Raw genomic sequence first — 14,123 nt, 5'->3', positions numbered from 1 at the left:
TATGAAGTTTTCAGAATTTCAAGCTTGTTGTTTGCAAAGTAAATAAAACAAAATATATATGATTTGAAAACATGTTTGAGTTAGTCTTTTAATATATTCAATCCTACAACTGTGTTATAACTCAAATAAAAGTAAACTTATCCCATGAGAATCATGAAAGTATAAACATGTATATGAAAAAATGCTTAATATTACCACTTATCTCATGAGAAAAATGTACAAGTGATATATATTTATATGAAAAATGCCTGATTTTACTAATGATCTTAAAATGTACATTTTTTTTCTTTTTGTACAGTTTTACCAACTTTTTCCTATTTTCCCACCACCCACCACCCACCCAGCCCCTGGCAACCGCTTTTCTTTTTTTTCCTTTTTCTTTTTTTATTATTTTTTTAATTTCTTTATTGATTAAGTTATTACATAAAATGCCTGATTTTACTAATGATCTTAAAATGTACATTTTTTTTCTTTTTGTACAATTTTACCAACTTTTTCCTATTTTCCCACCACCCACCACCCACCCAGCCCCTGGCAACCGCTTTTCTTTGTTTTCTTTTTCTTTTTTTATTATTTTTTTAATTTCTTTATTGATTAAGTTATTACATAAAATGCCTGATTTTACTAATGATCTTAAAATGTAAATTTTTTTTTCTTTTTGTACAGTTTTACCAACTCTTTCCTATTTTCCCACCCCCCACCACCCACCCAGCCCCTGACAACCACTTTTCTACTCTCTGTTTCTATGGGTTTGACTTTTTCGTTTTAGATTCCACATATATGATACCATGCAGTATTTGTCTCTGTCTGGCTTACTTCACTTACTATAATGCTCTCAAGATCTATCCATGTTGTCACAAATGGCGGGATTTCCCTCTTTATTGGGCTAAATAATATTCCACTGTATATATTTACCACATCTTCTTTACCCATTCATTCACTGGTGGGAACTTAGGTTGCTTCCAAACCTTCCCTGTTGTAAATAATGCTGCAATGAATGTGGAGGTACAGATATCTCTTCAATATCCTGTTTCTATTTCCTTTGGATTAAATACCCAGAAGCGGGATTGCTATATCATGTGGTAGTTCTGCTTTTAACTTTCTGAGTCATCTCCACAGTGTTTTCCCACCAACAGTGCACACTGTTCATCTCTCTTCTTTTCCACAAAAGCCATTTTTACAGGTGTGAGGTGATATCTCATGGTGGTTTTGATTTGCATTTCCGTGATAACTAGTGATGTTGAGCACCTTTTCATCTACCTGTTGGCCATTTGCATGTCTTTTTAAAAAGTGCATTAAAAACAATTTATCCAAACATTCATCATCTAATAATTGCCAGCTAAGATTCTAGAGATATAAATACAAGAAAGATATAGTCCCTGCTTTTGAGAATCTTAAGAGTCTACAAAAAGGGAAACAGGCATGTTGTTAACAAGCGAATACTAACTTTATGTAGATATCAAATTAGAAATCTGTACATTGTTCTACGGAATCCAAAGAAGGAAAGGTTCCAAATCTACCCAATGGGCAGGATGGGCTTTCTTTTATTTTTATTTTTTTCAATATATTTTTATTTTTTGAAGGGAGAGGGAGAGAGAGATAGAAACAGCAATGATGAGAGAAAATCATTGATCGGCCGCCTCCTGCGCGCCCCACACGGTGGATCCCGCCCGCAACCGCTCACCCCGGGAATCAAACAGAAGGGAACGGTGACCTCCTAGTTCATAGATCCAGGGCTTTTTTTTTTTTTTTTTTACCATGTAAGAGGTTTTATCAAGGAGAAGACCACTTTGTCTTCCCCCGATGACGAACGCTCTGCTTTGCTTTATGAGGCGGACAGCAGCCCCAAACCACGGACAGGTTGGGACCTGAGCAGGCCTCAGGAACATGGAACGCTTCGCGAATTTGCGTGTCAGCCTTGGGCAGGGGCCATGCTCATCTTCTCCGTGTCGTTCCAATTTTAGTGTCTGTGCTGCCGAAGCGAGCACGAGAATGGGCTTTCTTAAGGACGTACACCCTTTTCTGTCTTGAAAGATGTTCCAAAATCAATGTGAGATTAGTGTGTGGGCCCTCAGAGTGGGTGACTGGACTCCAGTTGAATCCACAGAAGCAAAGACGTAAGGTAAGATATATAGTAAGGTGTGTTCAGATCATTATAAAAAGCTCATTTGCCTGGTACTGAGGTAGAGGAAAGGAACAGGTAGTCATATGTCAGAGCTGATAACTCTCAACTTTACCTCATAGGGACTCAGAAGATGCAGAGGGGGTATTAAAATCAATGTGCGCCATTATTCCCTTCTCCGCATCTATGCCTGGACTAGTCCCCTCCCCCTCTGACTCCGGGCTTGGCCTCCTGGCTTGCTTTGGAAAATGGAACAATTACAAATATGAAACTTGAAAAGTGTTCGCACTGTGGAAAAGTGCCGAGCCTCGCCCCTCGTTCCGCTGCCCAGCCGTCTGGCCCCGCCGACCCGAGACCTGCCCGCTCACTACTCACCGGCAGGTCTGCCCAGCTCCGCTCTCGCGGCCACCACGTCTGCTTCCTCCGACGTCGTCCCCGCTATGAGCCCTGGCCTTTGGGGGCTCAACCGTTAGAGCGTCAGCCCGCGCACCAAAAGGTCAAGTGTTTCATTCCGGGTCAGGGGCGCATCGGTTACAGGCTCGATCCCAGCCCCCAGGTGGGGAATGTGCGGGAGGGCGGCAACCAACAAGTGTCTTTCTCTCTCCTTCTCTCTCTCAAACTCAATGGAAAAAAAATATCCTCTGGTAGGATTAACAGAAAACAATGAAAAAAGAAAGTGCTTCCACAGTTCCGTCTGGTGCTAGGCAGATTTAGATTTGAAACAATTCCGTCTGCAGACTGCTCAAAATGACCCCCTGCCTACTGAAGTATCTTTAGCGAGAACCAATCCCTGCAGACCCCACAAAGTCTGTTCTTTTTTGTAACAAAATGAATCTTTGAAGGCGTTCTAAACCACTTCTCATGAGCTGGTGCAGAGAGCTCAATTTGAAGCCTGTGCAAAAAGCTTATCCTATAACATGTGCCATACTATACAAACTTCTGCTTTTGTCAGTCCTTAACACCGACCTCTCTGAAATTTTCATGAATTTCTATTTCACAAGGATAATTATTTTATATACACTGGCATCAGCACACAAATAAAATACACAGTATTAAAATACTGTCGGGCCTCTGGGGGAGGGTAGGGAAGGGTAGAGGTAAAGGGGAGAGATCAACCAGGGGACTTGTGTGCAGGCATATGAGCCTAACTGGCGGTTAAGGACAACAGGGGGGTGGGGGCAGGTGTGGGGAGGGGGGTGGGATGGGAATGGGGGGAACGAGGACAAATATGTGATACCTTAATCAATAAAGAAATTTTAAATAAATAAATAAATAAATAAATAAATAAATAAATAAAATAAAAAGAAAAGGAAAAGTGTTTGCACTTTGGAGCTCTCCCTGGGAACCATGCAGCCACCACTATGTGATTGAGTCCAGGCTACCTGTTGGAAACACATAACCCATTGCCCCGATTGCCCTAGCCAACACCAGCACCCACTCCAGACCTGTGAGTGATGCCATACTAGACCAATAGTTTCTCTTAATACATACTCATTAAGGGAAATCAGAAAATAAAAAGAAACATGTCACTTAGAGTTGTACTACCTAAATATAGCCATTATAACCTTTTTAAAGGATCTCTATTTCCAGTCTTTTTCTCTGGACAGATTTCTTTTCTATAAGGTGATAATAATTCTATATGGACAATTTTGCACTGTGCTTTTTATTTTATTTTATTTTTTAAATATATTTTTATTTCTTTCAGAGAGGAAAAGAGAGGGGGAAGGGAAGATGGAGAAGGACACGGGAGAGGGAGAAGGAGAGGGAGATGGAAATAACAATGATGAGAAAGAATCATTGATTGGCTGCCTCCTGAATGCTCCCTACTGGGGATCCCGAAATCCCAGCATGTGCCCTTGACCAGAATCGAACCTGGGACCACCCAGTCCGCAGGCCAACGTTCTATCCATTGAACCAAACCAGCTGGATCTGTGCTTTTTAAATTGTATTTTAAAGTAGGATTTTTTCATTTTTACTCTTCAAAACTACCATCTTTAATAGCTGGATAATAGTCCATCTAATGAATGAACCACAATTTAACTGTTGTCAAGCAATTAGGTATATACCACAATGGCTCTTTTCCTATTTCAGATTCTTTCCTTAGAATATTCACATTAACTAATTGGATCAAAGGATATGAATATTTTTTAGAGCCAATACATATTGACAACTATTACAAAGGATTTCAGACTAATGTACACACACATCAACATATTCTGAGTATCCATTTCACCAAAGGCTCAAAGGCCCAATGCAGTTTTTGTTGTTCATTTTGTTTTGTTTTCCATCTTTGTTATTTGGGTGAGAAATGAATTCTGGATTCCATTTTTAAAAAATTGTTTTTTAATATTTTTTTTTATTTCAGGGAGGAAGGGAGAGGGAAAGAGAGCAACAAATATCAATGATGAGAATCATTGATCAGCTGCCTCCTGCACGCTCCCTACTGGGGATTGATCCCGCAACCCGGGCATGTGCCCTTGACCATAATTGAACCTAGGACCCTTCAGTCCACAGGCCATCGCTCTATCCACTGAGCCAAATAAGCTAGGGCCTGGTTTCCACTTTAATTATTTCTTCAATAATTAATAAGATTGAAGAGTTGGAAAGACATTTCTCGGTGCCTATCACAGCACTGGGTTAATAGATTTCTCAAAGTAACTTTCTTCTTATAATCCACACAACAGCTGCTTGCAAATTTCTACAAAGGAAACTATCCAGAAGTAGCTATCTGTTTGAATCTGTGTTTGCACAGCAATTTACAAATACTGAGAGCATGTCAGTTGTCCATATCTAAAAACGGGCCTACCTATATGAAGATTAGTAGTGGGAGGCCTTAAATTTCCCCCATGCTACCTGTTGGTATTGTTAAAGGCAAAACAGGGCTAAATAGCAGTTAAAGTGGTAAAAACAGATTTTATTCAACTCTACTGCAATAGAGGCCAGGCCAGCGTGGCTCGGTGATTGAGCTTTGACCTATGAACCAGGAGGTCACAGTTCGATTCCCAATTCCTAGTTGGGGCATATGCCTGGGTTGTGGGTTTGATCCCCAGTGTGGGGTGTGCAGGAAGCATGTTTCTGTCTCTCTATACCTCTCCCTTCCTCTTTGAAATCAATATAAATAAGTTTTTTTAAAAAGACGACTGCGATAGAGAAAGGAGACCTCATATTGAATGGGGCTTGATTCTGTATACAGCATGGGTAAGTGGGAATCTATAACCAAGGAGCAGGGTGGGATTGGGGGAGATGGCAGGGGATGGGAAATTACTAAGAGGAAACATCAGGGTTAAGGAAGATTCTGGTTAAACTGACCTAACTGGATTCCTTGCTGAAGAAAAGCCAGGGTGATCAGACATCACTTAGGAGATGGTGAAGATGTGGGACCTGATTAGATATTGAGAGGGATCCGATGTGGAGGTTAGGAGATTCTGGTTAATCTGACTTAGCAAGGTTCTTTTTTTTTTAATATCTTACTTTTTTTAAAATATATTTTATTGATTTTTTTACAGAGAGGAAGGGAGAGGGACAGAGAGTTAGAAACATCGATGAGAGAGAAACATCGATCAGCTGCCTCCTGCACACCCCCCACTGGGGATGTGCCTGCAACCAAGGTACATGCCCTTGACCGGAATCGAACCCGGGACCCTTCAGTATGCAGGCTGACACTCTATCCACTGAGCCAAACTGGTTTCAGCTAGCAAGGTTCTTGCTAAAACTGCATTTTACAAAGAAATGCACAGATGGGCTTAGAAGAAGGTTCAGGAGCCTGATTACATTTTGATCAAGCAAAGAATCCTTGTCAGCATCACCGGGGAATTCACACAATATTGCTGTAATTTACAGGTGCGTACCCTAAGCCTTGGAGATTTTAAGAAACTTGCTCAAGTCCCATCGATATATAAACATTATAGAATGTAAATAGAATATCAGGGCAGGGTGGATGGGAGTCCTCAGTTCCCAGGACAAAACTAAAATGAAGTAGTAAAAAGAATAATATGTCATTATATCTTTCTCATATATCCAAACCACAGTCATCTCACCAGCACTACCAAAGTAGTTGGTTAACTAGATCCCCTGATCCCGCCCACGCTCCTCTATAGTTCCACATATCTCCTGAATATTTTAGCAATCTTCGTGTTTCCTTTTATTTTATTTTTTAAATATTTTTACTGATTTCATGCCCTAACCGGTTTGGCTCAGCGGATAGAGCGTCAGCCTGCGGACTCAAGGGTCCCAGGTTCGATTCCAGTCAAGGGCATGTACCTTGGTTGCGGGCACATCCCCAGTAGGAGGTGTGCAGGAGGCAGCTGATTGATGTTTCTCTCTCATCGATGTTTCTAACTCTCTATCCTTCTCCCTTTCTCTCTGTAAAAAAATCAATAAAATATATTTTTTAAAAATTTTTTTACTGATTTCAGAGAGGAAGGAAGAGGGAGAGAGAGATAGAAACATCAATGATGAGAGAGAATCACTGATCGGCTGTCACACACACACACACACACACACACACAAACACCCACTGCAGATCAAGCCCACAACCCAGGCATGTGCCCCAGCCAGGAAACCAATCATGACCTCCTGGCTCATAGGCTCAACCACTGAGCCACGCCAGCTGGGCCATATTCCTTTTATACACTTGTCAGACAAGTAAACTTGCATCGATAATTCTGGTCAGCCTCCTCTCACAACCTCTCAAAGGAAAAAAGAACGAAAAGTGTGTAAGCACAAGTTGATCCATCCTCTACCCGCAGGACTTAGACCTGGCCCATGCCTGGATGAGAACGGCAGCCTGACCATTGTCTCAGCCACCTTAAATAGTCTCCCTCACTCTCCTTGATCAATTCCAAGCCTGTCTCCATTTCATTTTTCTTTCCATAAATCTTGAGTATCTGCTATGGGACAGGTGCTGTGCTCTTTACTAGGGGCAGGACAGTGAACACGACACAAACGGTCCAAAAGCGCCTGCGCACACCCTGGAAAGCCGCCGGTGTGGCTTTGAGTTTCCCTTTTCTGGTGTCGGCGCCGCGGGGTGAGCATCTCCGGTGTACGCCCGCAGTCATGCCATCCAAGGGACCTCTGCAGTCTGTGCAGGTCTTGGGACCCAAGAAGACGGCCACAGCCGTAGTGCACTGCAAACGGGGCAACAGCTTCATAAAGGTGAACTGACGGCCCTAGCTGGTTTGGCTCAATAGAGCGTCGGCCTGCGGACTGAAGGGTCCCCGGTTCGATTCCGGCCAAGGGCACATGCCTGGGTTGCGGGCTCGATCCCCAGTGGGGGGCATGCAAGAGGCAGCCGTTCCATGATTCTCTCTCATCATTGATGTTTCTATCTCTCTCTCTCCCTCTTCCTTCCTCTCTGAAACCAATAAAATATATTTTAAAAGAAAAGAAAATGACAAGAGCACATAATTGGCCTGGTCTGGCCTTTTTTTTTTTTTTTTTTTTCCTGGTTTGGCTTAAAAAAAAAAAAAAAGGTGAATGGACGGTCCCTGGGGATGATCGAGCAGCGCACGCTTCAATACAAGCTGCTGGAACCTGTTCTGCTTCTTGGGAAGGAGCGATTTGCTGGCGTGGACATCCGAGTCCGTGTGAAGGGTGGTGGTCATGTGGCCCAGATTGATGCAATCCGTCAGTCCATTTTTAAAGCCCTGGTGGCCTACTACCAGAAATATGTGGATGAAGCTTCCAAGTAGGAGATCAAAGACATCCTTATCCAGTATGACCGGACCCTGCTGGTAGCTGATCCCCGTCGCGGTGAATCCAAAAAGTTTGGTGGTCCTGGTGGCCGTGCTCGCTACCAGAAATCTTACCGATGAGCTCATCTGGGTTCACCTTTCTAATAAACAATGGTCGTGGGATTTAAGGTTTAAAAAAAAAAAAGACACAAATGGTCCTAGTATTTTGGAGCTTACAGTCTAGCAAAGGACACTTTGTAAATAAAGAAAAAGTTCACACAATGAGATAAACACTAGGAAGAAAGCAGCATGTTATAGTCTATTAGAAAACAAGAGAGAAGGGGCTGACCTACGTGGTTGGCAAAAGTCTTCCTGGGAAAATGACATTTAAGCTAAGAATCTAAGAAAGAGAAGGAGGGGTGGGGTTGGGGTGTGGAGAGGCAGAAAGGGACTAAGTTCAAAAGCCATGAGGTGGAACAAAAGTTGGCAAGATCAGTAAACTGAAAGAAAACCAGAATGTTCTTGGTGCACAGCAAGCATAAAATTTGCCTGAGAGGTAATCAGGAGTCCAATTACGCATGACCTTAGAGACTGCAGTAAGGAGTTTGGATTTTATTCAAAGTACAATGGGAAGGTACTGAAGAGTTAATTAGGAAAGAGAAGTAATCAACTGTCTCTTGATGGTTTGTTGGAAATGGATTGGGATGGTTAAGGGTGATAGTGGGAAGACCAGGTAAGAGACTGTGTTTCTGGTTAGGTGAGGGATAATGGAAGTTGGAACTGGGCTGGTGGCCATGAATATGGAAAGAACTGGAGGGATCTAAAGATGTATTTTGGAGTTAGAATCAAAAGAAACTATTTTGGTTTTTTTTGTGTGTTTTTTTTTTTCTTTATTTCAGAGAGGAAAGGAGAGGGAGAGATAGAAACATCAATGATGAGAGAGAATCATTGATCGGCTGCCTCATGCATGTCCCACACTGGGGATCAAGCCTGCAACCTGGGCATGTGCCCTGACCAGAAATCAAACCATGACCTCCTGGTTCATAGGTTGATGCTCAACCGCTGGGCCACACTGGCCAGGCAGGAACTGCTTTTTAAAAATCCAGGGGGTGGGGGAGCCTAACTGGTTTGGCTCAGTGGATAGACCATCGGCCTGTGGACTGAAGGGTCCCGGGTTCGATTCCAGTCAAGGGCATGTACCTTGGTTGTGGGCACATCCCCAGTACGGGGTGTGCAGGAGGCAACTGATTGATGTTTCTCTCTCATCGATGTTTCTAGCTCTCTATCCCTCTCCCTTCCTCTCTGTAAGAAAATCAATAAAATATTAACCTTTTGCACTCGGATGTCCAGTGTGACTCAACACGGTTAGCATTAGAATAAAGGAATCGAGAAAAAAGCAAGCGAGTGCAAAGGGTTAAAAAGTAAAATAAAAATAAATAAAAATCCGGGGGAGGGGGGAGAGATCAACTGAAGGACTTGTATGCATGCATATAAGCACAACCAGTGGACACAAGACACTGGTGGGGGGTGGGATGAGGGCATGCGACAGAGGGTAGGGGAGGCTGGGGGAAGGTCAATGGGGGGCGGGGGGAAGGAGATATATGTACTACTATGTGTAATACTTTAAACAATAAAATAAAATTTTTTAAAAATCCACTCTCACCAAATAGTAATAAACTCATTTGTTTCATCAGTAATAAAAAACATGAAATATACCTATATCAATACTAGAGGCCTAGTGCACGAATTGGTGCACAGGTGGGGTCCCTCAGGGTGGCCTGCGGGCATCAGGCCCCAGCTGGCACCCCAGCCTCATAGCCCTGCAGCCTTGCCTGGCACCCCACCTTGGCCTGGTGCTGCCCCCTCACCTGCTCCACCATCCCACCTACAGGGTGATCAATTGGGCCAGGCCCCCTGCCCAGCTCCCTCAGTGCCTAGGAGCTGGGCGGCAGCCCCAACACCCCACCCTCACCCCCACTGCTGCCGCTGGTCAACATCTGCGGGGCGATCAGGCCCCTACTCACACCGGCCTTGGCCTGGAGCCGCCCGCTCACCTGCTCCACCATCTTGCCATGGTCCTGCTCTTGTCAGGGCCCATCAGGGCCGGCAGCGCCTCCACTGCTGCCCACTGCCAGCACTGTGTCACCAATGCCTGCCATGTTCTGCGCCACCCCCTGGTGGTCAGCACACCTCATAGCGAGCAGTCGAACTCCTGGTCAAGGGGACAATTTACATATTAGGTTTTTGTTATATAGGATGGCAAAAAATGTAGAATATTCTAGAAAGAAAAGTTAAGTTATATTGTCATTTATGACTTAGATATAAAGAAATTATTCTGGCCCTAACCGGTTTGGCTCAGTGGATAGAGCGCCGGCCTGGGGACTGAAGGGTCCCAGATTCGATTCCAGTCAAGGGCAATGTACCTTGGTTGTGGGCACATCCCCAGTGGGGAGTGTGCAGGAGGCAGCTGAATCGATGTTTCTCTCTCATCAATGTTTCTAACTGTCTATCCCTCTCTCTTCCTCTCTGTAAAAAATCAATAAAATATATTTTTACAAAGAATATATGGTAATGTTTAATTTAAAAAAATATATCCTGAAATGTGGTATTAAAACTCTATATGCCCCTAGCCAGTTTTGCTCAGCATTGGCCCACGGACCAAAGGGTCATGGGTTCAACTCCCTCCCCTTTACTCTCTCTTTAAAAAAATTCAATGGAAAAAATATCCTAGGGTGAGGATTTAAAAAAAAAAAAAAGAAAGAAAGTAGGCTATAAAAAACATCTCTATATGAACTATTGTATAAATGCCATCAGATTTGGGAAAACACATCATTCTAATTCACTTAAAATTAGAGGAAGTTATATTCAGGCACTTATAATTGGATGACTGATAACTCACAAAATGTTTGCTCATTTAAAATATTTTAAGCCAGTTTGGCTCAATGGATAGAACATTGACCACCGACTGAAGGGTCCCAGGTTCAATTCCAGTCAAGGGCATGTACCTTGCTTGCAAGCTCTATCCCTGGTCCTGGTCAGGGCACATTCGGGAGGCAACCAATCAATATGTCTCTCTTACATCAATGTTTCTCTCTCTGTGTCTCTCCTCCTCCCTTCCACTCGCTCCAAAAATCAATGGAAAAATATCTGAGGGTGAGGATTAACAAAAAAAGAAAAATTGCTGATTGAATTAGATGTAGAGAAGGTAGAATCAAGAATGGCTCCAAGATTTCTGGTTGAGCAGTCACTTGGTTGTATTGACTTTTAATGAGATAAGGACAACTGAGCAGGGCATGAAATAAAGGTTGTACAGAGGGATTAAAAGTTCAGTTCTGATCTCCAACACTTGTTATTGCTTGTCTTATTGATAATAGCAACTAACAGGTGTGCGGTGGTATGTCATTGTAGTTTTGATTTGCATTTGCCTAATTTCTGGTGAGGTTGAACATATTTTCTATATCTATTGGCTGTTCATATGTCTTCTTGGAAGAGGTGTATTTTCAGGTCCCCAGCCTACTTTTTTATTAGATTGTTTGTTTGGTGTTGAGTTTTACAAGTTTTTTAAAATATATTTTGGAAATTAAACCTTTGCCGGAGCTACTGTTTATAAATAAAATAAAATAAAATAAAATAATAAAATAAAATTAAAAAATAAAATAAAAGTTCAGTTCTGGAGCCCAGGCAGTGTGGCTCAGCCAATGTGGCTCTGTGGTTGAGTTTTGACCTATGAACCAGGATGAACTGATTGAGTTTCGACCTATAAACCAGGAGATCAAGGTTCAATTCCCAGTCAGGGCACATGCCTGGGTCTCGGGGCTTGATCCCTGGAAGGGGGCATGCAGGAGGCAGCCAATCAATGATTCACTCTCATCATTGATGTTTCTATCTCTCTCTACCTCTTCCTTCCTCTCTGAAAACAATAAAAATATCCTTTTTTTTAAGTGCAGGCCCTAGCCGGTTTTGCTCAGTGGATAGAGCGTCGGCCCACCAACTGAAGGGTTCCGGGTTCGACTTCGGTCAAGGGCAGGTACCTCAGTTGCATGTTCAATCCCCGCCTGGTCAGGACAGGTGCGGGAGGCAACTAATCCATGTGTCTCTCTCACATCAATGTTTCTATCTCTCCCCCTTCCTTCTACTCTCTTTAATAATCAATGGGAAAATATCATCAAGTGAGGATAAATAAATAAATAAAGTTCTGGACGTGTTAAGTTTGAGATGGGTTTAGTCTGCTTTCTTTTGAATTTTAATTTACTTTATGTTATTTTTCAAATACAATTATCCTGTATTAGTTTCAGGTATACAGCATACCAGTTAGAAAATCATGTACTTTACAGAGTGATCCCCCAATGTTTCAAGTACCCACCTGGCCCCATACATAGTTATTATGATATTATTGACTATATTCCTTATGATTTAATCTACATCCCCGTGACTATTTTTAACTACCAATCTGTACTTAATCCCTTCATCTTTTTCACCCAGTCCCCTAACCTCCCTCCCCTTTGACAAAAGTCTGTTCTCTGTTTCTGAGTCTGTTTCTATTTTGTTTGTTTGTTCTTTAGATTCTACATATAACTGAAATCATATGGTATTTGTCTTTCTCTGTCTGACTAAGGCCATCTGTGCTATCACAAGAGGTAAGATTTCACACAAGATGGTTCTTGATGAAAATAAATGTGACCTAAAATTACACAACAAATTGAGAACTAATGACAGAGAAAAAAGATGGAAATTGGTGTAAGACTTTCAAAAAATAAAAGTACCCAGAACTTTGTGTTCCTTAGAGAATTTATTTCAAACTTGTAAATAATAACACCTTATGAAGTAGATACAGGATTACTACTCTCTTATCGGTGAGTAAAAGTAAGGAATAGAAGCTTTAAAAACTCATCCAACTACTCAGAAAATAAGGGGAGGAGTTAGGATTATATAAATAGTAATAATTTCTGGTAAATGTAGGAAATGATTGCCTCATTTCTCTATGACCTATGTCAGCAGTTTTTGTCTCCAGCTCTAAAATCAGTCTTAGCCGAAACCGGTTTGGCTCAGTGGATAGAGCGTCGGCCTGTGGACTGAAAGGTCCCAGGTTCGATTCCGGTCGAGGGCATGTACCTTGATTGCGGGCACATCCCCAGTAGGGGTTGTGCAAGAGGCAACTGATCGATGTTTCTCTATCATCGATGTTTCTAACTCTCTATCCCTCTCTCTTCCTCTCTGTGAAAAATCAATAAAATATATTAAAAAAAATAATAATAAAATAAAATAAAATCAGTCTTATATTCTGGCTCTTGGAATCTGCAAACCACATCTCTGCCAGTAGGGGGAGCTAGAGCGAGAGACTGAAAGGCTGGAAAGGGAAGAAGAGACTTGCTTGCTGCACTCTGTTTGATCCCTACACCTTGACAGCAGCAGTTCCTCCACACAGCTGCATCTGAATCCATATGGCAGCTTTTCCAACATTTTCTGAGCCCACTTCATTGTCACTGCACCTTAACCCCAGAGAAAGCAGCCCCAGGGGGCTGCACCACTCCCCTGAGGTCTGGGTCCCAGTCCCCTCATCTAAATTTCTAAGTTTTAATAATTCCAACCTCTACCTTTTGTTCATTCAGCCATGACATCTTAGAGTCCTTTTTATCCTTTCCTAGTTAATGATTTTCTAAATGAAACTATTTTTATATTACAATCTTTATTTACTTTATAACTCAGAGTTATAAGATGTCCCTTTAACAGTGATTTCCCCAGATTATCTTAAAACTAAAGGGATTATTGCAAATTCTCAAAAAATTTATTGTATAAAAACTTTCTTTTGCCCAAATTATATAATACAACTCAATTTGGATTCCATACATAAAGAGAGCCCTCTTCCAAGTGATCTTTATTTTCCTCCAGAACTTATTTTGCATAACTGAAACTTAGTACCCTTTGACTAACACCTCCCTGTGTCCCCCTCCTCTTAGCCCCTGGCAACCACCATTCTATTCTCTGCTTCTATGTGTTTGACTATTTTAGATTCCACATGTGAGATCATGCAGTATTTGTCTTTTGCCTAAATATCTGATGTGGTTTCTGTCTCCTAACTAACCCTGGTTGATACAGGCCTGAAAAATGAAAATTACCAGCCAATGCCAGTTATGACTACACATGCTAAATCTTAAATAAAATTTTAGTAAAGTCAGAAGCAAAACAGCTAAGGTACAGTCTGAGGCCATGAAATGGATCCAGTAGGGCATGAATCATTAGCTAAACTATTCATTTAATATATTCTTATGGAGCACTGCCTATATTCAAGACATAATCAGGAAGAGGCCACAAGATTGGGAGAAAATGCT

The 14,123-nt window shown here is 42.0% G+C and overlaps 1 non-coding gene and 1 pseudogene across 1 annotated transcript; one reads left to right on the top strand and one right to left on the bottom strand.

Moving 5' to 3' along the window:
- Positions 1 to 1,881: 1,881 nt before the first annotated feature.
- Positions 1,882 to 1,988, bottom strand: LOC114229868 (U6 spliceosomal RNA). The gene has a single exon (XR_003615766.1). It is a non-coding gene; the product is annotated as a U6 spliceosomal RNA (small nuclear RNA).
- A 5,150-nt stretch (positions 1,989 to 7,138) lies between these two features.
- LOC103286764 (40S ribosomal protein S16-like) lies at positions 7,139 to 7,982 on the top strand (annotated as a pseudogene).
- The last annotated feature ends 6,141 nt before the right edge of the window (positions 7,983 to 14,123 follow it).

The sequence above is a fragment of the Eptesicus fuscus genome, chromosome 1 (genome assembly GCF_027574615.1).
Source record: "Eptesicus fuscus isolate TK198812 chromosome 1, DD_ASM_mEF_20220401, whole genome shotgun sequence".
Lineage (NCBI taxonomy): Eukaryota > Metazoa > Chordata > Mammalia > Chiroptera > Vespertilionidae > Eptesicus > Eptesicus fuscus.
Note: the sequence above shows the minus strand (reverse complement) of the source record. Positions and strands in the feature narration are given on the sequence as shown.